The sequence below is a fragment of the Vipera berus genome, assembly GCF_964194415.1.
Source record: "Vipera berus genome assembly, chromosome: 5".
NCBI lineage: Eukaryota > Metazoa > Chordata > Lepidosauria > Squamata > Viperidae > Vipera > Vipera berus.
The window spans coordinates 21,799,488-21,826,575 of NC_138207.1; the positions used below are offsets into that span (position 1 = coordinate 21,799,488).

The window sequence follows — 27,088 nt, forward strand, 5'->3', positions numbered from 1 at the left end:
AATAATTCTTCACATTCTTCATAGCTGCCGCTGCCATGAATCGTTGCTTCTGGAAAGTTGTCCTATTAGAATCAACAAAATGTATGTAGTATAAATTGTGAATGGAGGAAATCATAGAAGATTTTGCAGGATTATTCATTTCCACTGAATTCATAAAAGGTAAAGGTTCCCCCACACATGTATGCTAGTCGTTTCTGACTCTAGGGGCCAGTGCTCTTCTCCATTTCAAAGCCAAAGAGCCAGCGCTTGTCCGAGGACGTCTCCGTGGTCATGTGGCCGGCATGACTAGACGCCAAAGGCGCACGGAACACTGTTACCTTCCCACCGTGGTGGTCCCTATTTTTCTACTTGCATTTTTACGTGCTTTCAAACTGCTAGGTTGGAAGAAGCTGGGACGAGTAACAGGCGCTCTCATAAAAGAACACAATTCAACAAAAATGTCTGAAGTTCAGCTGAAGGAGATTTACTGAAGCAACTGTGCTGACTACAGCAATTCCTGTGTCAATATTTTTGAGCACTTTTTATTGGAGAAGGTACATTTCATTGCCATCTCTTTTATTTGTGTATATCATCATTTCCCTTTTGGCTTAGCCAAACGGCTGGGAAGACTGCATGTTCTGTGAAGAAGGCAGAGGAGGAGGAGGAAGCCTATATTGACCATAACTGAACCTCAAGTTATAAGTTGCTTGTGTATGTTTTATCCTATGAGTGAGGTTTTCATGGTTGTTGGCTGCATGTTCTCTAATCCATAACTCAACTTTGTTCTAAAGTCTAGTTGGAAAGTAGAAAAATTGCTTGCTATCTTCTGGTTGCTGATGGCAACAGAGAAACATCAGTAAGGGGATAAGGCATCTTCATTTTCCAATGCATCTTCCTTTTATGAGATAAGATTCACAAGATAATCTGAAGAACACTTAGCAGTAATAACTATCAATTCTTTTTATCTAGTAGTTTACAAGCACCTGAGTAGTACTTGGATCCAAAATATTTCAAAGGCTCAGTTAGCCTTCTCCAACTTAGCATTCTAGATAGGTTAGAATGACACCTTCCATAATGTTGGCCATAAAGGCTGGGAAATTTACTGCTAGAAGTCCCCTTTGGAGGTGTCAATATATAAACAAATTAACATCGTTATAGAAGACATCAGAGTTAGTTTGTGATGGATTTGTCTTGACTTAATTTAAGGATAGTTTGCTTTTGACTCCATTAAGTTTGATTCTTATTGACTTATTTCTTTAAATTAGCTTGCTGGAGAGAAAAAGGAATTTATATTGAATGATGGGGTACTCTTAAAAAGACAGGTCTTGCACAAATCTATTTCAAGAGAGTTATGAAAAGACAATCTGAAAGACAACCTCCACCTGAAGATCCACCACTCCCTCCTTCTCTGAGCAGCTGGCTACCATTCCTTCTGGATTCAGCTTGCTATTTAACATCATAAGAAGGTCCCTTCAAAGTAATGCATCATGAGGTGCCACAGAAATCCCAGTACAGAAAGGTATCACAATTAATTCAAAATGCATAGCTGCCTTAAGTATAGTGATGTTGTTCTGGGCTGCAATTTAAAATGACATCATCACATGAAGTATTTATTTCAGTTCATCACCCCTTACACATCCCAATCTATATTAACTGATTCATTATACTTAATGGTGGGGTTGCTTTGTGTATATAAGTTCATTATTACCTGTATCCAGTGATGATTTCTTGGAGATTAGTCATTCTCCCAAGTCCTAGGAAACAATGGAGAAGCCTAGCCAGTGATGTATATGTAAGAATTGATAGTATCATAATTATGTTGAGTATTTTCGTTTGTGCTTCTTTATTTTAATATAGTATAAGCAAAATAAAATTAACAATACAACATGAAGCAATATTGACAATAAAATTATTTAATAATTTAAAGCTTCAATCCAACCTTTACCATAATTTAAGTCCTACAAAGTATTGCTACTGAAAAGATCTTTCAAATTTATCAAGAACTTGAAAAAATAAGCATTATAAGAGCCTTTTTAAACTTATAGGATCACACTGAATACTATTCAAAGGGGAATTGATTCTAAAGTATAGGAACTAGATGGCAGAAATTTCTAAAATATGAGATGGCCATTGAGACAAGAAAATTAAGCAATTCCCATTTTATAACATCAGAATACATAGGAATACAAAATGTAACCAATATTTTTCTTAAAAAAAATACCCTATGTATTTCTTGATAAAGTACCCCAAAATGTCAGGTCCAGTAGTTGACCTGGTGAAATTCCTGAAGATCCAGCCAAAATACAGATTACAGAATAAAAAATTCAAGTGAATTGGGCAATGTCCAGGACAGCTCTTTGCTTTACAGTAGTCTCGGTGGGGCACCACCAAAATATTAATTTCTCAGTTCTAAGAAATGTATAAATTATCTAGACAGTCAGAAGATGAAAGTTACAAGTTCTTGTGGTATTCATGAAAGGCTTTAAAAGAAGTCTGATTGATAATGGACTCCCAACTTTCATACCATCAAATAGACCTAAAAAGTAAGAGAAAGAAAAAAAATTGGGGGGGGGGGGGAGAAAGTAGGACAGTCAGGATGAAAGACTAAGCTTGTTCAAACTTAGTTAAGTTGTGGTAGCTTATCCATCTGGAAAATTCTAGTGAGGCAATCTGTGAGGGAAACTCACACTGTTTCATCTACCTGGATTGTAGTGGTGAATATCTGTAGCTCGGGTATAGGATAAAGGTGGAAGTTCATTCTCTGAGCTTGTGGGTTTCTGAACTTTTCTTTACCAAGCAGAATACAGATAGAAGTAATTACTTGTGGCATAACTTTATCAGGAAAATGAAGAGTTGCCTTTATAATCAAGGTAAGTCATAGGTAGTAAAACTACTTTCATTCTCCTGCCTTATAGAAGGAGAGAGACTGCAACCCCTTTCAGTGTTGTGTGAACTTTGGTAAACCTAGAAGACTTTTTGTGCAAATAAACAGCAATGCAGACCTTAGCACTAAGCTTGGTAGTTTGTTTGCAGATAATTCATTACCCAGCTAGATAAAATCAATGCTAGTAAGTGTGATATTTGCTCCCTGTTTATATACAGTGGTTTTTGCTGCTGGTATTTGTGGCATTGTGTTTTCTTTTTCTCCGTTGTCAAAGGACCAACCCAAGAAGAGTTATGTAAGATTATTCAAATAGTACAAACAAACAGCAACCCAGAATAGCAAAAAAAAAATCTTCCAACAAAATAGATACCCACATAATTTTGTCAAAAAGTGCCTGAACACTCAACCCATCACAGCACATCCAACACAAACTATGAAAAGGATAAAACTACCATACATCAAAAAGATCTCACAAACTATCAACAGACTCTTTCAACCACATAGTATCACCACATTTCACAAACCAACTAAAACCCTGTAAAAGTAAATCAAAAAACAGCCAAGAATTAAAAAGAAGAGTCATCTATTCTACAACATAGTGTAAAGACTGTAACAGCCACTACATAGAACAGACAGGCAGAAAACTATCGGAGTACATCCATGAACGCCAACTAGCAATCAGAAGACACAATGAGAACTTAATTTCACAACACATACAGATTTCACCTTAATTTCAAATGGGAAACAGCATCCTAGACCAACCTAAATGGAAAAATGCTATAGAATTGCTGGAAACTTAGTTTTCAGACATAACAGCCATCAATAGGCATATAGAGATCCTATTTCCACACCATTCAAAGGATTTGATTAAAAGATAAGAAAACAAAAAGACCAGAACACATCCTTTGTACCAGACTACAACCACATAAGCAGGGATTAACACCAGACAAAGAACAAAACAGAAAATAATACACCCTAAATCAAGGACATACCAAGGAGAAACCCCACACACACACATGTGCGCGCACGTGCACACACACACCATCACTGTAAGACAAGTTGCTTTATATTAATGGAGAAAATCCCAAACATACTGATACTGATGATGTTATCTAGTTGGTTAATAAGATGTATGCAAGCAAACAACCAAGCCAGAGAGCACCAAGAACCCCATAGGTCAACCTGAACTACATATATTCTCTTCAAATAAAATGAACAGCTAGCTTTACAAATTGGCCTACACCTGAAAAGTGTCTTGCTCATTTGTGGCCCTGTATGTTTTAGAAACCTTTTTATGGTTTGTAAATCATATTGTATGTCTTAGTGTGTTGTACAAATTAAATCCTTCAGTATAACAGATAGCTCAAGGAAATTTATTGCCTAGCACCGAACAAGATGAGGTTCCTTCACATTCTATATGCAAGCTCATAGTTCATCTTTCACCCATTTAGCAGTGGGACAATTGCTACATTTCTTATTCTTTCCCAACTTGTATAGAATTTCCAGAGTCTATATTTTGTGTATATCACTCTGACATTAAATCTGGAGAAAGAAAGGTAAAGTAATAAAAATAACCATACATTCAGTGTCCCCGAATTTTAGACCAATCTTGAATTCTCAAGCAGGTTGATGCCCTTATTGCTTGCACTATCCCTCTAAAAAAGCAATGATTAGAGGACAGAACTTTGAATTGTATTACAGACCTCAGGCTAAGCTGTAATTGAAACTGAAGTGAGAGGGGAGCAAGATGCAGTGAAACTTGGAAAAGTCTCTGTTTGCTTATACTGATAAGAGACTGACACAGATTTCTCCATGCAATTGCTAATATGCCTTACTTTTTTTTACAAAGCACCCATTTTTAATAATGTAAAATGGGGTGAGGGTGGAATTGTGACATCACATAAAGTACATCTGCTTTGCCAAGAGACTACCAAAAATAAGCATCTTTTCTTTAAAAAGAAGAGACAAAAAAACAGATGCTCAAGAACATGCACTATTTTTCTTTCACAAACAAAAAGGGATAAAACTTTTCAATGCTGAATTTTGTGAAGTTTTTAAAACTAATAATCATCTTAGTAATAGTACTCTAAGGACACTCACCTTATACATCCAGAAATAAGATTCTACCTGGTATCCGTTGCTGCAAGGCAACACAATGAAAACCAAGGAATGAATTCATTAACACACTGAAGAGCTTCATGCTTACAACTGCTCCACACACCTAGTTGCCCGCCCACTTCAAGCTTGAGTAAATCCAGATTACATCTTTGTGTAAGGAATTTCAACAAAGTATTTTCTGATCTGGATCATCTTTAATATACCTATATTTCATAAGCTGTAATCTGACAAGTACCTACTTGGAAGATCTTTCAACTAAAATAAAATTTACTCAGGATGTAATAGGCTTACATATTTTCAGAGTATTTTTAAAAAAGTACAGTGTGACCGTTAAACACACTGAAATTATCAATCAATCAACTATTCTAATTAGATGGATCATGACAATTATGTTAAAATGGGAATAAAAATATTGATATAATAAAATAAGGTAAAAATACATTTAAGATAAAATTACAGAGTATTCAAATTAAAGAATCCTATAGAGCTACAAATAAATATTACAATGAATAATACTAGAATGTATAAAATCCTACAAGAAAGTAAGGCTATAGTAAATTATATTACATCTAATACTTGCTGAAGCCCTGCTAAAGTTTGTTGGAATTGAGACCATTATAACTAATATAAGTGGCAGCTAATTATAACAAAAATAAATAAAGCATAGAATTGTGTGTACATTTAAAAGAGAAAGAGGGAGGAAGGAGGAAAGGAGGAAAAAAAAGAAAATATATTGAGTTATGGAAGACACAGCATCACCTTACTTGGACAAGTTGTTTATGTTTAATCATCACTCTGACATAAAGTTGTCTGAAATCCCTGCTACCTGGTCAGCTAGTCAGAAGTTAATGCAATCAGCTCCTGAAATATATAGAACTACAACTAAATGTATGTTTTAAGTCGAAGGCATGAGTCATTTCAACCTAAAGGCCACACATTTAAGACTACCATTTAATTATCACAATGTTGACCTATACATATTATTCCAAGCTTGATGACTTCCTACTAAAGTTTTGAGTCGCAAATGTTATATTATCATTCCAAAATTTAAAAGGGTGTTTAGTTTCACATAAATGGGCACAAAAAACTATATAGTTTTTCCTTCATTTCTGTTACCTAAATAGAAAAGGCTAAGGACCAGGATCAGTAAATCAGTCTTTTAAAATAATTCAGTTCCTAACTATATATGAGAGAGGGAATCAAATCCACTTGGTTTAACAGAAAATCTCTTTCAGCAACATGTATTCTATTGATGTTTAATTAGTGCATGAAAACCTTACTGTGAGTTGCACAATAATATTACTGTGCTCTGAGTGGAAAATCTGTAAGAGGAACTTGAAAATCAACTAGAGCAAAAAGTAGATACAATTTTGTCTGTCTTTAACATATTAAACAGAAAGTGAATATGAAAATATCTAATATAGATAAATACAGATCAAGATCAGGTTTGGTGTAGTCATTAAGACATGAGACTAGAAACCCGGAAAACTCTGGGTTCTAGTCTTGCCTTGGACACGAAGCCAGCTGGGTGACTGGGCCAGTCATATTGTGATATTCTCTAAAAGTTCATCTCATTCCTCACATTATTTAATACGCACAAAAAGTTCTAGGAAGAGTTCATTTGAGAAAATTTAACGATTCAATATGAAAGTACTGCTCCCTTCATTCTCACCTTTCCTTATCCCTTTCCTTCAAAAATCCAAGGAAGCTATTCAACATCTTAAACTAGCATGTGATGTTGGTAATTAAAGCAATGAAGCTGAAACCCAGACAAAGCAGAGACACTCTTATGATTTGACAAGGCAAATCAAGAAATAGGGATTATAGCTGTGAAGACTATCCCAAGATTCATTTTCCCTAGGATAATCAAGTTCTAGCAGCAGCAAAATTCAGTTACCTAGCCTGGTAATAAAACAATCGGAAACCAACCCACAAGCTCAGAGAACGAACCTTCGCTCTCATCCTACATCTGAGCTACAAATATTCACCACTATTGCAAATGTTGTCATACCAGGTGACTTTCTTTGGGCGTTAATCAGAAGCAACCACTGATTTGATGAGTTCCTTCAGAAATGGATAAAGAGACTACCAGGAAATCCAACAGATAAATTCTACACTGAGTAGCAGAAAAAACATTCAGGAAAAAGGCAATACCGTTAGCAAACCATTTCTGTATTATCAAGAATATAGTTGCTAAAAGCTGAGCTCAGCTCCTGGAATTTTAACCTTTTAGCATATTTTGGAATAATCATTTACACTATGAATTACTCACTGATATTAAGCATAAATGTCAAACATGCTGAAATTTTTCAAGAGACCACCAGGGGATGCTGAGAAACCCAGTAGATACTACCTCTCCATTCCCTTTCCCATTTTTCAAGAGAAAGAGATATGGAAAATTAGATGGAATTTGTGGCAGCTAGGAAACGTCTGGTAGATTTTGACATGTCAGTGACGGTATCATTTCCTATTACAATAATAGGAATGCTCTATATTTTCTTCTATGGACTAGTGCTACAAGAGTCATTAACAGCCAGTGTAAACTTTAAAAGCCAGTTTGGTCTTGTGGTTAGAAAACAGGAGACAGTGAGTTCTTGTTCCACTTTAGCTGTGAAAGCCAGCTTGCAGACAGCTAGTCATTTGCTTTTGGGGGGGGGGCAAGTTGTTGGGGCCATTTGGAGGTTTACCTATGTCCTCAGGGTCATCTGAGTAATGCAAATATGTGTGGAGCCTAAAAGAATGCAAATGATCAGCTGTCTGCAAGCAATATAAATCCTTCCACTCCCCACCATGTAGTCAGAGCTGAAGAAGCTTCTTGGGTGAGAGGCGAAATGTCTTCAAACAAAAACAAGTAAGAGCAGTTGCCTCTTGAAAAGCACATTTGGGACTCTGTCTCAGTCCAGCTCACCTCACAAGGCAGGAAATAGGAGGAAGAAGATACATTCACCATCTTGAGTTATTTTTTAAAATAACAAAGACAGGATAAAAATAAATTTAGTCCACATTTCTTTGTTGGGAAAAGACTCCTTTACAGATTTCTATTCTGTCTGTGCAGGAATCTTTTCATTGCCTTCTATCATATAAATTAGTTGAACTGATATCTTTCCTGCCTGAGCTTCATCAATTACAAATTACAAATTATAAGGCAAAGAAATAAAATTTAAAAACTATTAAAATAGGAAGTACATTTAAATTAAATATCATGAAAATAAATTCAGCTAAGAGATAAAAGATTGATAAGAAAGATGTAGATGGCATAAGGAATCTTCTCACACTGTGGGAAAATCCAGTATTAAGGCAACCAACAACAGACAAGCCTCTCCCAAACTGGCATTAAGATAAAATCAGGGAGGAGGGAAACATGTTCAGATTTGTAAGATTCTGTTACTATAGCTATTCCAATGAAATGTTTGTTTGTTTGTTTAGACATATATGGTACTGGTTTCCTAATCTGGTATACTCTATAGGGCTAACTAGAGATTAATGTTTTGCCTTCTTCCTTGAATACAATATGCAGTGGTGAAGTGCACATCCTTGGACAGGAAGTTGTTCCATAGCAGAACTCCCTCTAACTGCCAGATAATCTTCTGGCAATGGGGTTTGAAGGTAATTCTTCCAGAGGGCTTCTCCTGTTGACTTAAGAAGTTAAATATGATCATGTACTGTAAAATATGTTTTTTCTTTAGAAAGTTTTTACACCTTTAACGTCCTAAGTCAGTGGTTCTCAACCTGTGGTGTGGACACCTGAGGGGCCGCAATGTTACAAGTGGTCTGCTAAAGCTTGAAGAAATGTTATGATTTAAATCTTGAGGTAAGACTTGAGGGGTTCCATGGCCACAAAAGATATTTAAATGAGGTCCGTGGTGAAGAAAAGGTTGAGAACCACTGCCCCAAGTCATTCACAGCTTTAACAATCATGCCCTGTGCTACATTTGCTAAGTAAGTAATTGGCTTTGTTGAGATCTGACACTGAGTTGAGGGGAGGTATGAAACTAGCCTTAAGTTGCTTGTAGGAACAAAGCAGCTGAAGGAAGATCCTCCCTTAAACTTCACTGTATTTATCAAGTAGTGAGTGTTGTAGTTTGTAGTGTTGTAGATTTCTGTCTCTAGGCAAGCAACAATAAAAATTCCACTCTGATCAGCTCCTCCTCCTGTTTCTGGTTCCTGGTGCCTGACATTGACAGATATCTAGATTTTTATATATCTCTATCTCTATCTATCTATCTATCTATCTATCTATCTATCTATCTATCTATCTATCTATCTATCTATCTATCTATCTATCTATCTATATGGATCTTGCAATTACTGTGTCTCATAGTGGTTAGCAGCATTTTCTACCAACTACAATTTTCTCAGATTTTTCAAGGGGCAGCCCTTTTTAAAGTGCATTGCAACACTTTAGACAGTCATGGATCACTATTGCTTTGTTTAACTAGCTCATGAAAGGTTGTGGTTGACTTTTTAGTCATTGTTTCCTCATCTTAACTTGAGTTGAGACTCAAATTTGAATTTGCAGGTCCAAAGACACCTGGGGATTTTGAAGCAATTTTCATGAGGAGAAGGAGTAGAGATGGATGTTGTAATTTCTGAATAACACCCCAGAGGGTTTGTATAAATGTAGCTTACTTTGTCTAGAATCCACCTACTAGCCATGAACCAAACCATTGGAAGCAGATAAACAAATGATTCAGAACAAAGTTGCAGATAGAAATACCTAAATAATTACAGGAGAATCAAATGAATCATACTTATTGCTTTCATGGCACAGATTCCATCCAAAGTCTGTGGCTATTAAAACAAGGCTAAAATGGCTAAATGATTCACTTAACAATCATGTTACTTACTTAACAACTGCTGTGATTCACTTAAAAAATGTGGCAAGATAGGTCATGAAATGTGGCAAAATTCACTTAACAAATGTCTCACTTAGCAATAGAAATTTTGGGCTCAATTGTGAGGATTAACTGTAATTGAAGAATGTTAACAAATAAATTACAGCAGGTCCTGAAGTGTGAAATATTTCAGCCTTTTACCATTTCAGTCAGCTTCTTTGGATTCCCCTGTGACTAAGAAGACAGGAAACTAGTCTATCTATATGGTCACATTGCATTGCAGATTTTAAAGTGGATCATATATGACTACCTTTATTAGCCATGGACAAATTTGAAACTTTCTTATCCATTATTATGTTTCCTAATTTTAAAACACGTTGAAACATTTGGAGGGGGGGAAATCCTCCAGCACTCCTACTAACTCTCATCAATATACCAGTTAAGCTTCCCATGATCAATTTTTTGCAATATGTTCAGCTCTTCTTCAATAGGAAGACACTTCATTTGTCTTCCTTTTATTTTTTCAGGCAACTCAACATCTTGTATATCATAAATATGTTTTTCACTGTGTGCTCTCTAAAGAAAATTGTTTAGTATACCATACAAACATCACAAAGTTTATTTTTTAATACAAATTTTATTGATTTTCTAATATTACATTCACATATTTGAAAAGCAACGTGGTGACTGAGTAGTAGTAATTCAATTACATACAGTTATCATTAGTACAGATTTCAGATTGCAACCATAAACATTCCTCTCTTTTTCCCTTCATATATACTGTCTGTAAATTAAAAGACAGGTTTTATCTTATCAATCACATAGAAAATAACTTTCTTACATATATCCATAATTTTTAGTTTACACATATTCTAGTTGTTTTAACAAACAATCTTTTAGATAATCAATGACCTAATAGATTTTTCAGTTTTAATTTCCACTAACATTTAGATTTAACATTTGATATTTATCATTCCCAAGATTTTTAATATACTCCCAATTCATCTATCACCATTCCTCACAAAATCTAATATTCAAAATACACATCCCGTCTACTTAACATCTCACCCTCTATCTCAACTAAGGATACAATATGATATCCTTCCTTTTTGCTAGTTTTCAGTTGTTGTTGTTTTTAGGTAGTAATCAAAAAAAAAATTATTTCAGTATTTAATACTTCATCTCTCTTCCTCTTTGTATCTGCTATCTCTTGCTTAAACTAATAATTTTCATTTTTAATGTTCCATATACAGTAGACCTATTTATTACTTTCAACAATAAGTTTTTAGCTTATCTACATTATTCACCTTTACATGACCTTTATGCACAAATCAATGTTCAGATTAGCTATTAGTATTTATACTGCTAGATTTTAATGATTCAAAAAAATTCTTTATCTCAGTTCATTACAATGACTTGTGTTCAACATGCACATCTTATCTATTTAAGTACATTCTGTTTTAGATTTCAATAAAATGGTTGAAACTCCATTCTTCTTGAGTCTTATTCTGGCTTTTTTCCTTTGCCAAATCATCTTCCATGTCCTTGTTTTTGGGTCATTGAACCAGTCTCCTTGTAATATCATGTATATTAATTGATATTGGCAAAACCATCTGGTTGCCATTTTTTTAGAGGACTTGTAGATCTAGTGGGTCATCTCTTTGTTCTTCCATATCGACGTAGTTGTTCTGAATTGTTTATCTTCTCATCCAACTGTTCTTTTTCTAGATCCTCTGATTTCTTCTGAGTTGTATAAGAAACCTTTTCCTTTTTCCAAGTTGTCAATGTCTTTACTGGATTTTCAAATGTCAATATTTGTTGAATAGTAGATTCTTCTGTCATAGTATTTGAATGTTTCATTTTTACTATTGTATTTTGTATAGATGGTTCTTTAGTTGTAGTCAAACTTTGGGCTTTCATATCTGGGCTGTCTTCTTGTTCCTTTCTATAGCCTCTTAGTATTTCATTGGTTGTAGTAAGAGTTTGAATTAGTGTTTTCAACATATAGAGAATTTGTTGATCTTCATCCATAAGAAAATTTTGTTCCTGGTCTTCTTCCATATTGGTATTTTAGACTAAAGGCTTTACACTTAGAAAATCCAAAAGACAGAAAACGTTTTTTTATAGGTAGGGAACACAGAGCCTTTCACAGCCTTTGTTTCAAAATTCTCAAGGTTAAGTATCTTATCTATTTCCCTGGGCAGTCAGCCAGGCCCCTTTTAAAGTTTCCCCTTGAGTCCCAAAGTTATTTCAATCTTTTCAGTTTTTCTTTTTCTTTTTTTTAGAAGAAAAAACCCAGATTTCCAACAAAGTAAATAATGAAAAATAAAAAATAAAAAATCTTTCAGTCCACATGCTTTGAGAAGTAAGGTTCCAATTGGGATTCAGTTACTTTTTCAACGTTTAAAACACCCCTGGGTATTTAGTTGCTGCTCTTTCTGGAGGGAATGCTAAAGTCCCCCTTCCCTCACTGCAGGGGGGAGAATGCTTAGCAGCTTAAGGAGGTACAGAAAATAATTAGGATGTAAAATAGGTAGATCTCACCCAGTCTCTTCCGTGCTGCTTTAAGAATTGCCTGATGGAAAATGTGACTTCGGCTGTTCACAGCCTAGGGATGAGCCATAATGGCCAATCCTTTCGTCCGCCAGTTTGGAGGGATCACCAGTTCTAACGGGAGAGTTGTGGCTCTCCCATGATCCAGCGAGTGCCCCTCCTTGCTGTTCACCTCTTCAGGGCGACTTTCAGCCCTTTTCAGGGCCCCTCAGTGATGCAAAACTGGACAGGGGAGACAGAGCAAGTCTCCCAGCCGTCCATAGTGGCTGCATGGCAAACTGGAAGTCCACAAAATTTAATATATCATACAGACCATGATAATCGAACATCAAGTTTTAAAAGTTACAAAAAGAATTAAAATTCCTTTTACTTTCAGTCTCTGATGGAGAACTGATATTATTACACTAAACTATCTCTGAACTTCCAAGGTAGAACCCATAAAGCCCTTCAGTTCTGTGCCTTCAATTGACTTTGTGGTAGTTGTAATTGGACTAGGCACCATGTTATTTACTTTGTGTATGAGCAAATGTTCTCCATCCCATATGACAGCCACAACATATACTGTATATGTCCTATGCCATAAGCCTCCAGATGAAATTCAAGTCCCTGCCTGACATATGACATGATTATTGTGGAATGATTTTCTCACAAGGTCATCTGCCACCTTATGGGTTCCAAGAGACCTGCCTTTTTTGTGGCTGCCCCTGATCTTTGTTGTTTGTTGTTTGTTTTTGTTTTTTTTATTGAAAAGTTTTAGAATACATTTTAGAATACAAAAAACCCCTCCCCCTCCCCTCCCCCCAGCCCTCCCCAACCCACCCTTCCCCTCCCCTCCCCCCTCCCCGATTTCCCAGAGCTAAATACAGGGTATAAAAATACAAACAAACATAATCTAAAATATGCAAACAACAATAAAATATTAAATTCTATCACACTTTAACTCTTAGTAAAATAACTACAAGCTAATTATACTGTACATCATATAAATCCTCTACTTATTCAAATGCTAAGTGAAACTTTTTAGTCCCATATTTATTCTGAATATAATCAATCCATCTCTTCCACTCCACAGTGTATCTCTGTTGCGATTGATCTTTCAAATACGCTGAAATCTTTGCCATCTCCGCCAAGTTAGAAACTTTTAAAGTCCATTCTTCTATAGTCGCCAGTTCTTCCTTCTTCCAATATTGCGCTACTAAAAGTCTCGCTGCCGTAATTAAATTCAACATCAACTTAATATCTATAACAGTGATTTCTGTGATAATACCCAATAAAAACAGTTGCGGAGAGAACTTTATCCTTTTCTTAAATATTTTTTGCATATTCCACCAAATTTTAATCAAAAAAGCTTTAACCTTTTTGCAAGTCCACCATATATGAAAATACGTTGCGTCCTCACAGCCACACCTCCAACATTTGGGCTGACAGTTTGGATACATACTTGCTAATTTTTTTGGATCTAAATGCCACCTATAAAACATTTTATAAAAATTCTCTCTTAAATTTTGGGCCTGTGTAAATTTTACAGTTCTAACCCAAATCTTTTCCCAGGTATCCATTGTAATAACTTCTTGAAAATTCTGAGCCCACTTTATCATACAATCTTTAACAGGTTCCGTCTCTGAATCAATTTCTATCAATGCAGTATATATCCTTTTTATATGTGTTTGACCTTGATCTCTAATTTGCTTTACCAAATTTTCATCAATCATTGAAAAACCAGTTTTCTGGTCCTCTTTCCATCTAGCCTGTAATTGCCCATACTGAAACCAAGTTTGTACAATCTTTTCTTCTTTTAAAATACTATATGACTTTAATTGCCATACATTCCTCTCAAGACTTAAAATTTCCTTATATGTAGTCACATCATGTTTAAATCCCACATTTATATTTTCTATTGCATGTTTAGGTATTGCCCAAATAGGTATCTTATAATTTAACTTATGTCTATACTTTTTCCAGACTCGCAACAGAGCATACCTTAAAATATGTATCTTGAACACATTATCCACCTTCTTATCATACAATAAATATGCATGCCATCCAAATAACAAATCATAACCCTCAAGATTTAATAATCTCGCTTGTGTTAAATTAATCCAGTCACTTATCGCTGATAAAGCAGCAGCCTCATAATAGAATTTAAAATTAGGCATTTTAAGACCACCTCTTTCACGCATATCTTGCATTATCTTAAATTTAACTCGTGGCTTTTTCCCTGCCCAGACAAATTTATTAACTCCTTTTTGCCATTCCTCCAAGTTTAAATCCTTTTTAAGTATAGGTATCATTTGAAATAAAAATAAAAATTTTGGCAAAACATTCATTTTCACTGCTGCAATTCTTCCCAATAAAGATAATTGTAATTTTTTCCAACTATCTAATTCTTTTTGTACTTTTCCCCATAACTTTTCATAATTATTTTTTTTATTTAAAAAGTTTTACAATACATTTTGACTTTAATCCCCCCCTCCCCCTCCCCCACCCAACCCTCCCTAATTATTTTTGTATAACTTCACATTTGAGGCTGACAAATATATCCCCAAATATTTAACCCTTTTGACTATTTCAAATCCCGTTAGTTCTTCTAAAACAGCCTTTTGAGATACTGTCATATTTTTAGACAGTATTTTAGTTTTTTGTATATTAATCTTAAATCCAGAAACTCTCCCATATTGCATTATTATCTCCATCAATTCTACAACTGAATAATCAGGCTGAGTTAATGTAACAACCAGATCATCTGCAAACGCCCTCAATCTATAATCCTGATCTCTTATTTGGATTCCCCTAATTTTATCCGAATTGCGTATTTTAATCAGTAATATTTCCAATGTTAAAACAAATAATAGAGGTGACAACGGGCACCCCTGCCTTGTACCTTTTTCAATATTACATAGTTCAGTCAAACTATTATTAACTATTATACGGGCTGTTTGCTTTTGATATATAGCCCTAATTGGTTGTAAAAATTTATCCCCAAATTCCATTTTCTCTAATACTTTCATCAAAAATTGCCAATCCAATTGATCAAAGGCTTTTTCAGCATCCAAAAAGATCAGCGCTGCAGGGATCTGATTGTTTCTTTCCAAAAATTCCAATAAATCTACAATATGTCTCACATTATTCTTCATTTGTCTACCACTTATAAATCCAGTTTGATCACCATGAATTACTTGTTGTATTACCCTCATTAACCTATTAGCTAAAATTTTTGCAAATATCTTGTAGTCAATATTCAAAAGTGATATTGGCCTATAATTTTTAACTTGGGTGACATTCTGATCTTCCTTCGGAATCAAAGAAATAAAAGCAGTCTTCCAAGATGGAGGTACCCCTCCTCCCATTTGAATTGTCTTAAATAGTTCCCTTAAAGGCTTCACCATTTCCAACTGCAAATTTTTATAATACACAGCAGTCAATCCATCAGTACCCGGCGCTTTACCCACTTTCAATTGTTTGATTGCTAAAAAAATTTCTTCATCAGTTATCAACTGATTCATCCCTTCCTTTTGTTCTTGCATAAGCATGGGAATATTAGCTCTTGTCAAATAATCATCTATATCTGCATCTCTAAACTTATCTCTAGCATACAACTTAGAATAAAAATCAACAAAAGTCTTTTTAATAAGACTGCTGATACACTATTTTCCCCTTATGTTCTATTCTATCTATACTAGCAGCCCTTTGCTTCTTTCTTAACAAATAAGCTAACCATCTACCTGGTTTATTAGCATTACAAAAAGTATTATGTCTAGCATACCGCAAATTAGTTGCTACTTGATCTGCCATTAACTTATCAAACTGACCCCTAAGTAAAGTAATTACCTCTTTGATCTTCCTGTCTGATGGATTCAAAATTAAAGCCTTTTCTTTTTCCTTAATTTCATCCTCTTGCTCTTTCCTCCTAAATTCCATTTTACGTCTATGTTTATTATTCAAATATATTAATACACCTCTCATATAAGCTTTACTTGCATCCCAAACCATCTCAATAGAAGTACCTTTATGCATATTAATTTTAAAAAATTCCTTCATCTGTTTTTTACACTCTTCCACATTTTCCTGATATCTAAACAAGTTTTCATTTAAGCGCCAAGACCATCTATCCCTATTATCTTTTTCTATCTCTAACCATACTGGACTATGATCAGATATAGTTCTTGGACAAATCTTGATCTTCTTGATCCTAGAAAAAAAATCATTAGTAATTAATACAAAATCAATCCTAGAAAAAGATTGATGCCTGTCGGAGAAAAAAGTATAATCCTTTTCTTGCAGATTCCTTTCTCTCCAAATATCTCGCAATTCCAAGTCATCCTTCATCTCAAAAAAAGATTTAGGCAGTTTAGCATGACTTGGGGTGCTTTTCAAAAAAAAAACTTGTCCATTTGTACATCCAAAACGCCATTCCAGTCTCCCATAAAAATACAAGATTTATAATCCCACTGAATAATCTTGTTATGTAATAAACTGTAAAAATCTCCTTGTTGTTGATTAGGTTCGTATAGTCCAACCAAAAGCGTTTTCTTGCCTTCTATTAACAATTCAATCATAACATATCTTCCTTGTTTATCTGCTTCAATTAAAGATGCTGTCAAAGTGTTCCTAACATAAATAACCACTCCATTTTTCTTGTCAATCGCTGAAGCAATAAACGGTGTACCCAACCTCAAATTAGCCAAGTACTTTTGATCCGACGCTCTGATATGTGTTTCCTGTAAACAAATAACATCGTTTTTAAATTGCTTTAAATATTGAAATACTTTCTTCCTCTTCTGTGGTGAATTTAAACCATTAACATTCCAGGTTAGAAGTTTTGTCGCCATCTTTCGTGACCTGAAGCTTTTGGAGCGCCTCTTCCAAAATCACCTGCACTCTCTTGGGTCGTGCTCCTCCCACTGCTTCACTGTAGGTAAGTTTTGGAGGTGCCGTCACAACTCTGATGATCTTGCTCTTGTCTCATTCGTCTAGCTGCAACACGTGTCATTCTTTGGTCTCTAGCCTCCTCCGGTACTGAAATTTGATCCACTCTTGTGCCTTTCTGAAATTCTCCATCTTTCAGCTGCGTAACTCCTTCCGCACCTTGTGTACTCTCACTTTGTGGTTTATGCACTCCTTCACCATTCTTCTTGTTAGATTCCAGAAGTGGTATAGGGACAGCTTTTAAAACATTAGCATAAAAATCACGTGCCTGTAAAACAGTGAGAAGACAATGTCTCGTGCCTGCATACATCACCACTGGAATCTCCCATCTGAACTGAATATCCCGTCTTCTTAATTCTTCTGCCAGAAAAGCAAACTCCTTCCTTCTCCTTAGAATTCTTGGAGGGATCTCTTTTAAAATTAAAACTTCTTGTTCTGCAATTGCGAATTTGTTATTATAAAAAGCTTGAATAACCTCATTTCTAATTGCTCTCTTTGTGAAGTAAACCACCACATCTCTGGGTAGTTTCCTTTGTCTTGCAATCCACGAATTAACACGAAATATTTTATCTATATCTTCCATAATTTCTTCTACTGAACGCTCCAAAATACCTTCCAAAGCCTCTGAGACTATTTTTTTCAAATTTTCCTTGTGTTGTTGTTGTTGTTAGCTGCGAAGTCGTGTCCGACCCATCGCGACCCTATGGACAACATTCCTCCAGGCCTTCCTGTCCTCTACCATCTTCTGGAGTCCATTTAAGCTCACGCCTACTGCTTCAGTTACTCCATCCAGCCACCTCATTCTCTGTCGTCCCATTCTTCTATTGCCCTCGATCTTTCCCAGCATGAGGCTCTTCTCCAGTGAATCCTTCCTTCTCATTAGGTGGCCAAGGTATTTGAGTTTTAGCTTCAGGATCTGGCCTTCTAAAGAGCAGTCAGGATTGATCTCCTCTAGGACTGACCGGTTTGATCGCCTTGCAGTCCAAGGGACTCGCAGGAGTCTTCTCCAGCACCATAGTTCAAAGGCCTCAATTCTTTGGTGCTCAGCCTTTCTTATGGTCCAACTTTCACTGCCATACATTGCAAAAATTTTCCTTAGAATCCTCTTTTAACCCTCTAATTCTCACAGCGAACTCCATCTCTCTATACTGTACCAAGGTCAAATCGTCGTCAATCTTATCCATCACATTTTCAGTCTCCATCATTTTAGCATCTAATCTGATATTATTTTGGCTGAGATCTTCCACTCTCTCGTCCAAACGCTCTATACAAACAGCCATGCCTTGAAATGCAAGTAAAATGTCTGCCCTCATTTCTGTAAGCTTCTCCTCCATAAGTTCAGCTAATTGTTGAGATTGCTTTTTCAAAGCCTCTTGCAAAACATCCTGCAGATCTTTTACTGTTAAAGCTGGTGCAGGTGCAGGTGCAGGGGGAGCATTAAAGCTTGTAACGAAGATTGCTGCACCGGGGAAGCCCCCGCGCTTCTAGGAACTTTAGAAGATTTGGCAGCCATTTTCACCCACTTGAGCCTGTTGCGCACTTTCACTTTTAACAAACTCCACAAAGTCCACTGAGTTAAAGATCATATACTTGCTTTAACATGATTCTCCTGTACCGCTCTGCCTGCATCCAAGTAATCCGAAGTTCACTCCCGCTGGCAGGGATGGTTGCTACGCCCTGCTCTGCTCCAAAACCCTGGAGCGGAGGCGTCCCGAGGTCCAGAGCAAACTCAGGCTTCGGGGGGGCTCGATCCTTCAACCACCAGAGTTTCAACTCTGGCGGCCCGGGAGAGCACTACCCCTGCCTGGGCGCTCACCCCCTCCTCTTCTCCCGAGGAGGGGGCTTCCGAGCCACCAAAACAGCTGATCGGCACTGTATTTGGCGATTCTACGGAGCGTCAGGGCTGACAGCCTAAATGGCTGCCGGCGGCGGAGCCTTGCCACCCGGAAGTCGTTTGTTTGTTTTTTATAGTAATTAACAGAATTTAATGACAAAGTTGAAAGGGACGGTCTTCTAATCCAAACCCTATACTGTTTCAGATAAATGGTAACCCAAACTCTTCTTAAAAACCTCCAGTGTTGGAGCACCCACAACTTCTAGAGGCAAATCATTGCACTGATTAATTTTATTACACATTACAATTAAAAAGATAAAAACTAATACAAAATAAGAAGTAAAATTAAAAATAAACGCACATTAATAAGTCAGATTTAAATGTTCTTGTTTAATCAAAATCTCTCATTTCTTCTGGTACCCTCTACTGTCCAGTCTACAAAGCCCCATCCATATCATTTTTGTTCAGAATTCAAAACAGCAGCATTCTCCATTCAGGAGGAATTCTAATTACTAATTTCAAATCCATCTGGAAAGGCGGGATGGGGTTGTAAAAGAAGCTCAAGATTGGTCTACCTTGACTGTCTTAGGCAAAAGAGAAAGGAAAGAGGGGAAAAATGACAGACCTTTAAGATTGATTGTGCAAAGTTCTAATATTGCATCTGATTCCTGACCTGGTCTAACTTGAAGAGCTGACACTTACTGAGTTGCTAGGCTATCACCTTGCAGCTGTGTTCAAGATGATTACTAGAGATTTCTTACTAGGGAAAAATCAACAGCAGGAACTTTTGTCTAGTGACAAATGTGCATAGTATTTTGCTGATAAAAGTCATATTTGCCAGGATTTTGACTTCTCATGGGAAGGATCTTTAATGACGAAGTCTTGCTGCATTACTTGGGACTCTTTCTGGCCTAGAAATTCCAAGAAAGTGGTAGGGGGAAACTCCATATTATTCTCTGGCACTTTCACGCTTCATCTGTGCCTATTTTGGCTGTTGCATAAGACCAAGATTAGTGTAATCATTTCAATTGGGTAGATTGTCCTTATGGGAGGGGATTTTGCTAGTGCTTTGAGAAAAGCTGTGATATGCCCCTTCCTGAAGAGATCCTCCTTAGATCCCAAAGTGTCAGATAACTATCTCTCCTTCAATCTTTAATTTGGGGGAAAGTCATTGAGATGATGGTAGCAGATCAATTATAGATCACCCTAGCATATGTTGCTTTTATTGATGACTTCTGAACAGGAAAAAATATTGAGAAAATTGAGCCTACAACTTCAGAGAACCCTAGAGAAAGCAGATTTTTCTGGATCTTTTTTAGTCAAGATTCAGATCGGGTTATAGCACTAAGACAAGGTTTGTCATGTTTGTTGATAACAGATTACTTGTGGTTGAAAAGAGGAAAGTGTGAATAATTGATGTGGCAACACCAGGAGATAACAGCATAGAACAGCAGTCTTCAAACTTTCTGTCTTGGCAGACCGGCGATGGCAGAGGAGGAGAGGGGATGATTTCGTGCACGCACCCCACTTTCACAAGTGCTTCTCATGAGTGCATGTGCACACTTGTCCTCCACTTCCACAGACCATTTCTGAACAGGGTATAGCCCAGCACGGGGCCATTGACTGAGGGTTGGGACCTCTGTCATAGAAGACAAAGAATTGGTGAAAATCACAAGTATCAACATATGAAAATCGGAAATTGAAAGATTGTGACATAAACTGGCTATGGTGGTCCCAGTGATTATCAGCATCCTGAATTCCATAAGAAACTCTTTGGATGGTAGTTTTAAAAAACCAGCAGATTAACAAAATTCTCAGAAGTCAATTGCAAAAGGCCACACTGCTTGTATCAACACATAAACTAATCTGATCCATTACAACATTCTAGGTTCTTAGGAAAAACTCAGTGATTTAAATAGACCTCCTGTGAGGTTCCCTGTACTTTTAGAAGTTTCAAAAAAAGCAACATTTTAAGTAGAACCCATTATTAAAAGGTGATATTTCGTATGTATTTCTTCTCTCAAGACTGGACTTGCTAAGTGTAATATGAAATTGCAACCTTTTAATGGGTTGCAAAATACAGGGGAGGAATAGCAGAAAGCGGAACCAGAGCCCAGAAGCAGTTGAACTTTGGTTCCAATCAGATCAAGTTGACTTGTAACTGAATAATATTTGGGAGGATTAACAGGGTTGAATGGACAGAGTTTGCCAATTATACAGAAAATTCAGTCATAAAATATTGTGTCGGAACAGCTTGTATCTTCCTGAGATATTTTATCACAAGAGAAAGTGTGTGGGTTAATGTCTCAGAAAACTGGACTGCTATACATCATATCCTTGCCACACCTCTTTGAGAAATGTTGATTTGCTTACTTCTTTCAGGTTCTTCCATTTGACAGCTTCCTTGCAGAACCTGTTCCCATCTTACCATCCTGAGCCATCTGTGAAAAATGCCTTCTTTGGCCAACCTGTTCTTATTTGTGGAAAAACAGACTGCTTGAAAAAAAAAGTTGCAGGTACCTGGGCTGCCTTCTTTCCTTCCCATCTGAGCCTCCCCCACCCCGTCAGCCTAGCAGAGTTGCCAATAAACCTGCAATCTTGACACAAGTGTGGGAGGAGACAGGAAGAGACCTGAATTTTAGAGCTCTGCCGCCACCAGCAAACAGAGTATAACAGCCAAACAATAGTGTGTGGGGGGGGGATGTCTTCAGAAAGAGTGAAGGTTCCTAAAGAGAGGAGAAGTAGTATATCAGCACAGCAAGACAAAACACAACATTTACAGGTGAAACTCAAAAAATTAGAATATCGTGCAAAAGTTCATTTATTTCAGTAATGCAACTTAAAAGGGGAAACTAATATATGAGATAGACTCATTACATACAAAGCAAGATAGTTCAAGCCGTGATTTCTCATAATTGTGATGATTATGGTGTACAGCTCATGAAAACCCCAAATCCACAATCTCAGAAAATTAGAATATTACATGCAATCAATAAAACAAGGAGTGTACATAGAACAATATCGGACCTCTGAAAAGTATAAGCATGCATATGTACTCAGTACTTGGTTTGGGCCCCTTTTGCAGCAATTACTGCCTCAATGCGGCGTGGCATGGAAGCTATCAGCCTGTGGCACTGCTGAGGTGTTATAGAAGACCAGGATGCTTCAATAGCGGCCTTCAGCTCTTCTGCATTGTTCGGTCTCATGTCTCTCATCTTTCTCTTGGCAACGCCCCATAGATTATGGGGTTCAGGTCAGGCGAGTTTGCTGGCCAATCAAGCACAGTAATCCCACAGTCACTGAACCAGGTTTTGGTGCTTTTGGCAGTGTGGACAGGTGCCAAGTCCTGCTGGAAAATGAAGTCAGCATCCCCATAAAACTCGTCTGCAGAAGGAAGCATGAAGTGCTCCAAAATCTCCTGGTAGACGGCTGCATTGACCCTGGACTTAATGAAGCACAGTGGACTAACACCAGCAGATGACATGGCTCCCCAAATCAACACAGACTGTGGAAACTTCACACTGGACTTCAAGCATCTTGCAGTGTGTGCCTCTCCATTCTTCCTCCAGACTCTGGGTCCTTGGTTTCCAAATGAGATGCAAAAGTTGCTCTCATCAGAAAAGAGGACTTTGGACCACTGAGCAACAGACCAGGTCTGTTTTTCTTTAGCCCAGGTAAGACGCTTCTGACGTTTGTTGTTCAGGAGCGGCTTGACAAGAGGAATACGACATTTGAAGCCCATGTCCAGGATCCATCTGTGTGTGGTGGCTCTTGATGCACTGACTCCAGCCTCAGTCCACTCCTTGTGAAAGTCCCCAACACTTTTGAATGGCCTTTTCCTGACAATCCTCTCCAGGCTGCGGTCATCCCTGCTGCTTGTGCACCTTTTTCTTCTACACAGTGGCGTAGCGTGGGGGGTGCAGGGGGGGCCGGCCGCACCGGGCGCAACATCTGGGGGGGGCGCGCTCGACGGTGTCGGGATCCGGCAGGGCGGAGGCACCGGAGCCCCAGCCGGGAAGGGCCTGACGCCCCATGGCGCGCCACACACACACACACACACACAAACACACAACCACACAGCGTGACTCCTCCTTCAGGCCGCTCCGCCTTCGCTCCGGCACTGGACGGAAGCCTTCTCTCCCTCCTCCCCCCCCCCCGCAAAGGAGAAGGCGGCTCCTGCCGTGCACAGAGCGCGGCCCTCCTGCAAGCCCGGGGCTCCGCTGCGGAGGCTCTCCCAAGGCGCTCCCGGGGTTGCCAAAGGCGGGGGGGCGCGGCGGGGCTTGAAAGAGGGTGGATTTCCCGCGGGGGGAGGATCGCTGCAGCGTCTCTCCGGGGGTCCCTGCTCTGGAACGAAAGCTGCGTCGGCAGGTTGCCGATCCAACCGTGCATCGGCGATCGGGACCGCCCCCCCGACACACATCGCCAGCAGCAAGAGTTTCCAGCCAGGCCGGCGAATCTTTGGGGTGAGGTGCCAAAGAGAAGGAGGCGGCTTGGCTTGGATAAGCAGCGTCTGGGCAGAAAATAGGTCGGGCGCCGCAGCAAGTATGAATTCCTGGGGTTCAGCCTAAGCAGGCAAAGCTGCAGGGTGGGTTGGTTGGCTTTTCTGGCTTTGGAATAACCTTGGGAAGCTGAGGCATTGTAAGTTGGAAGTCATTGTTTGTCGCCTAACATGTTGGGTCAACCCCACGCCACATGCTAAGCCATAAACCGTGGTTGGTATCCAGGGTTTAGGACAAGATGGAGAAAACTAGCCAATTGTGGGATCATAAATCTTGATGAAGCCCATCATCGCTCCATGTGATGTATGCACTCAATCTACAAACGTAGTCCAAGCCTATTCACATCTGTTGTAAGGTCATTCTCTCGTGGGGTTTATCCTGACGTCCACTAAGAGTGGAACAAACATGCCCCATTAACCATTTTCAACGCCATGTCCTCTCTTTGTCTCATCCTAAATCACAGCTGAGGCACCTTAAAGTTGCCTTGTTTCAGTGTTAAACTAGCATTTTCCCTCTTCTCCAGAGACCCTTTTTTGCCTTGAACCTAACTCAGACTTCAACCTTGGCTCTTTTATGACTCATGGACTTCAACTCCCAGAATTCCTGAGCTAGTGGAAGAGACTCGAGTGCTAAAATCCACAGGTTAGGGGGCGCAAATTACTTGCCTTGCCCCGGGTGCTGACAACCCACGCTACGCCACTGCTTCTACACTTTTCCCTTCCACATAACTTTCTATTAATGTGCTTTGATACAGCACTTTGGGAACATCCAACTTCTTTTGCAATTACCTTTTGAGGCTTTCCCTCCTTATGGAGGGTGTCAATGATGGTTTTCTGCACAATTGTCAGGTCAGCAGTCTTCCCCATGATTGTGATTCCTACTGAACCAGACTGAGAGACCATTTAAAGGCTCAGGAACCCTTTGCAGGTGTTATGGCTTAATTAGCTGATTAGAGTGGGACACTTTGAGCCTAGAATATTGCACCTTTTCACAATATTCTAATTTTCTGAGATTGTGGATTTGGGGTTTTCATGAGCTGTACGCCATAATCATCACAATTATGACAAATCACGGCTTGAACTATCTTGCTTTGCATGTAATGAGTCTATCTCATATATTAGTTTCCCCTTTTAAGTTGCATTACTGAAATAAATGAACTTTTGTACGATATTCTAATTTTTCGAGTTTCACCTGTAAAAGGTGCAACAGTACCTGTTGGCTTTTAATAGAAAAAGAAGAGAGAGGACTTAAAATAGAAGATGCTTAAGAAAGAAATGTTGATACATACTAGGTCTGAAATTTCATTCCTTACCAAATCTGTTTCTGAGCTGGGATCAAAGAAACAAGAGGTAATTGCATGAAATTGTTCTTTACACCCAAGAGAATTAACAGTAAGCTGTTAGGTGGACTGCTGCAGAGACCCCCTCCTTCCAGCAGATTATCTACATTACAATCAATGTTCCAGTTGAATACTTACTAGCCACACATTTCCCATATAAGGAGGACCTTCCTTCCTTCCTTCCTTCCTTCCTTCCTTCCTTCCTTCCTTCCTTCCTTCCTTCCTTCCTTCCTTCCTTCCTTCTCTAACTTTTCTGAGAACACACTTATCTAAGAAGGCTTCCTTGCAATGCACACTTTATCGCACTCCCATGGATAAACTATTTATCAAGGCCTGTGAAAAGTGAAAAGATAGGTCAACAAAATCTTAGAAAAAGAATGAGAATACTATAATCATCACCATTTTAGCCATTGTCTATCCACTGCAGGATGAAGGCCTCATCCGCATGTTTCCAAACAATATGGTCCTGAAATTCTTTTGCCAAATGGGCTGGCAATACTGGCTGAGGTCATTAATCCATCTTGTTTTAGGTCTCTTTTGTGAACGCTTTTTATCGTGGGATCCATTCTATGACTGCCTTGGTCCACCTGCCATCAGTTCTTCTTGATGACCATTTGCATTTCAATTCTTTTTCTTTTACTCTCTTGATGTTATGGTATACTTTTGTTTGTTCTCTAATCCATGTGCAGGTTTTTACTATATTAAACATATTTTATACAATTTTCTAAGAGCATAGTACAGAGCATAATATACTCTAATATACTATACTAGGATAATAGCAGTACAGCATAGTATGTATAGGTTATTGTAATAGAGTAACAAGTAATAGAGTAATTAGTATAAATATTTTCAATATAAACCTCTCCCCAATCTTTATAGAGAGATAAGCAACACCCATCCAGGGCCCAGGGTTTTTGTGTCTTTTTTGAATCTGGATCAATCTAATCGGACATGGTTTAAAAAAGAACCTATGGCACTATTCACTCAAATGAATACCATAGATTTCTATTGACATCCAGACTTGAAGCAATTCTTGATTTTTGTGCTAAGATTCATTTGATGGAAACAATCTTTCAATCCAAAACATGTTTTTCAGCAAAGTGGTTGAATGTCAACAATTTTCATTCCATATCCTTTATTGATTCTGGTTCCGGCCCTACAAAATCACATACAGTTTGCAACAACATTGCAGTTGGATAATTCCTTTCCCTGGTAATTGTGGACAAAAAAAGTCTACACTCGATAATGAAAGAAGAAAGAAGAACTAAGAAATAAATTTAGTATCAGTATAATTTAGTCTCATTTATTCTTCTTTAAGGACAAATTTTTCATGATAACTATTCTGCTTGAGAAACTTCCCAGTACTTAGTGTGGCAGAAAATTCTAGAACAGCATTCTTAGGGCTTGGAGGCCTGGCAGGGGTGGGGGGAGATGGGAACTGGCCTACGCAAGCAGTGGGCTGGCACATGCGTGTACATGCTGGCCCACAGCTCACACAAGTCAAGCTGCATACGTGTGTGCCAATCTGCTGCTCATACAGCCAGCCGCTCGTGCATCCCACTTCCAAACAGGCCACGGCCCGGTAGTGTCCCAGGCTTGGGGACCTGTGTTCTAGAGGATTCTAACAGACTGTTTAGATGAGGCACTTGCCAGATCTGTATGTTATTTTATTCACTCATTTAATGTGACAACCTTTTCCAACATCAGATCAATAAGTGGTTCTATCTCTGTAGTTCTCAAGAACTTCAGTAAATTATGTTTCCCACTATCCTGTAGCAGGGTCTCAATTCTGGACCTTATTTTTACATTTTACATAACTCTGAATTATGGCCATTCCCCTGTCTATAAAAAATATACTGCTCAAAAAAATAAAGGGAACACTTAAACAACACAATGTACTGTATTTAATAGTAGGATGTCTTATCTTGTGTTCCCTTTATTTTTTTGAGCAGTATATATACCTGCAGACAAATTATCATTCAAATACATTGATTCTGTTTTCTCCCAATTTGTTATGATAATTTGACTTTTTCTTATGCTAAACACAACCTGAAGGCAGGTGCTGCATAAAATTTCCTGTAGCCTAGGCCAAGACAATTCATACATTGTCTTCAGTCATAA

At 38.0% G+C, this 27,088-nt stretch overlaps 1 long non-coding RNA gene across 4 annotated transcripts; it reads left to right on the forward strand.

The window, feature by feature from the left end:
• On the forward strand, positions 1-25,689 carry LOC308668454. Of its 4 annotated transcripts, XR_014026516.1 has the most exons (8): positions 1-533; positions 1,245-1,498; positions 8,499-8,587; positions 8,668-8,792; positions 9,501-9,589; positions 17,179-17,284; positions 21,512-21,645; positions 25,498-25,689. It is a non-coding gene; the product is annotated as an uncharacterized lncRNA (long non-coding RNA). The 4 variants fall into 4 exon arrangements; XR_014026517.1 differs by lacking the exon at positions 1-533 and having other exon boundaries at positions 769-1,498; XR_014026518.1 differs by lacking the exons at positions 1-533; positions 17,179-17,284 and having other exon boundaries at positions 769-1,498.
• The last annotated feature ends 1,399 nt before the right edge of the window (positions 25,690-27,088 follow it).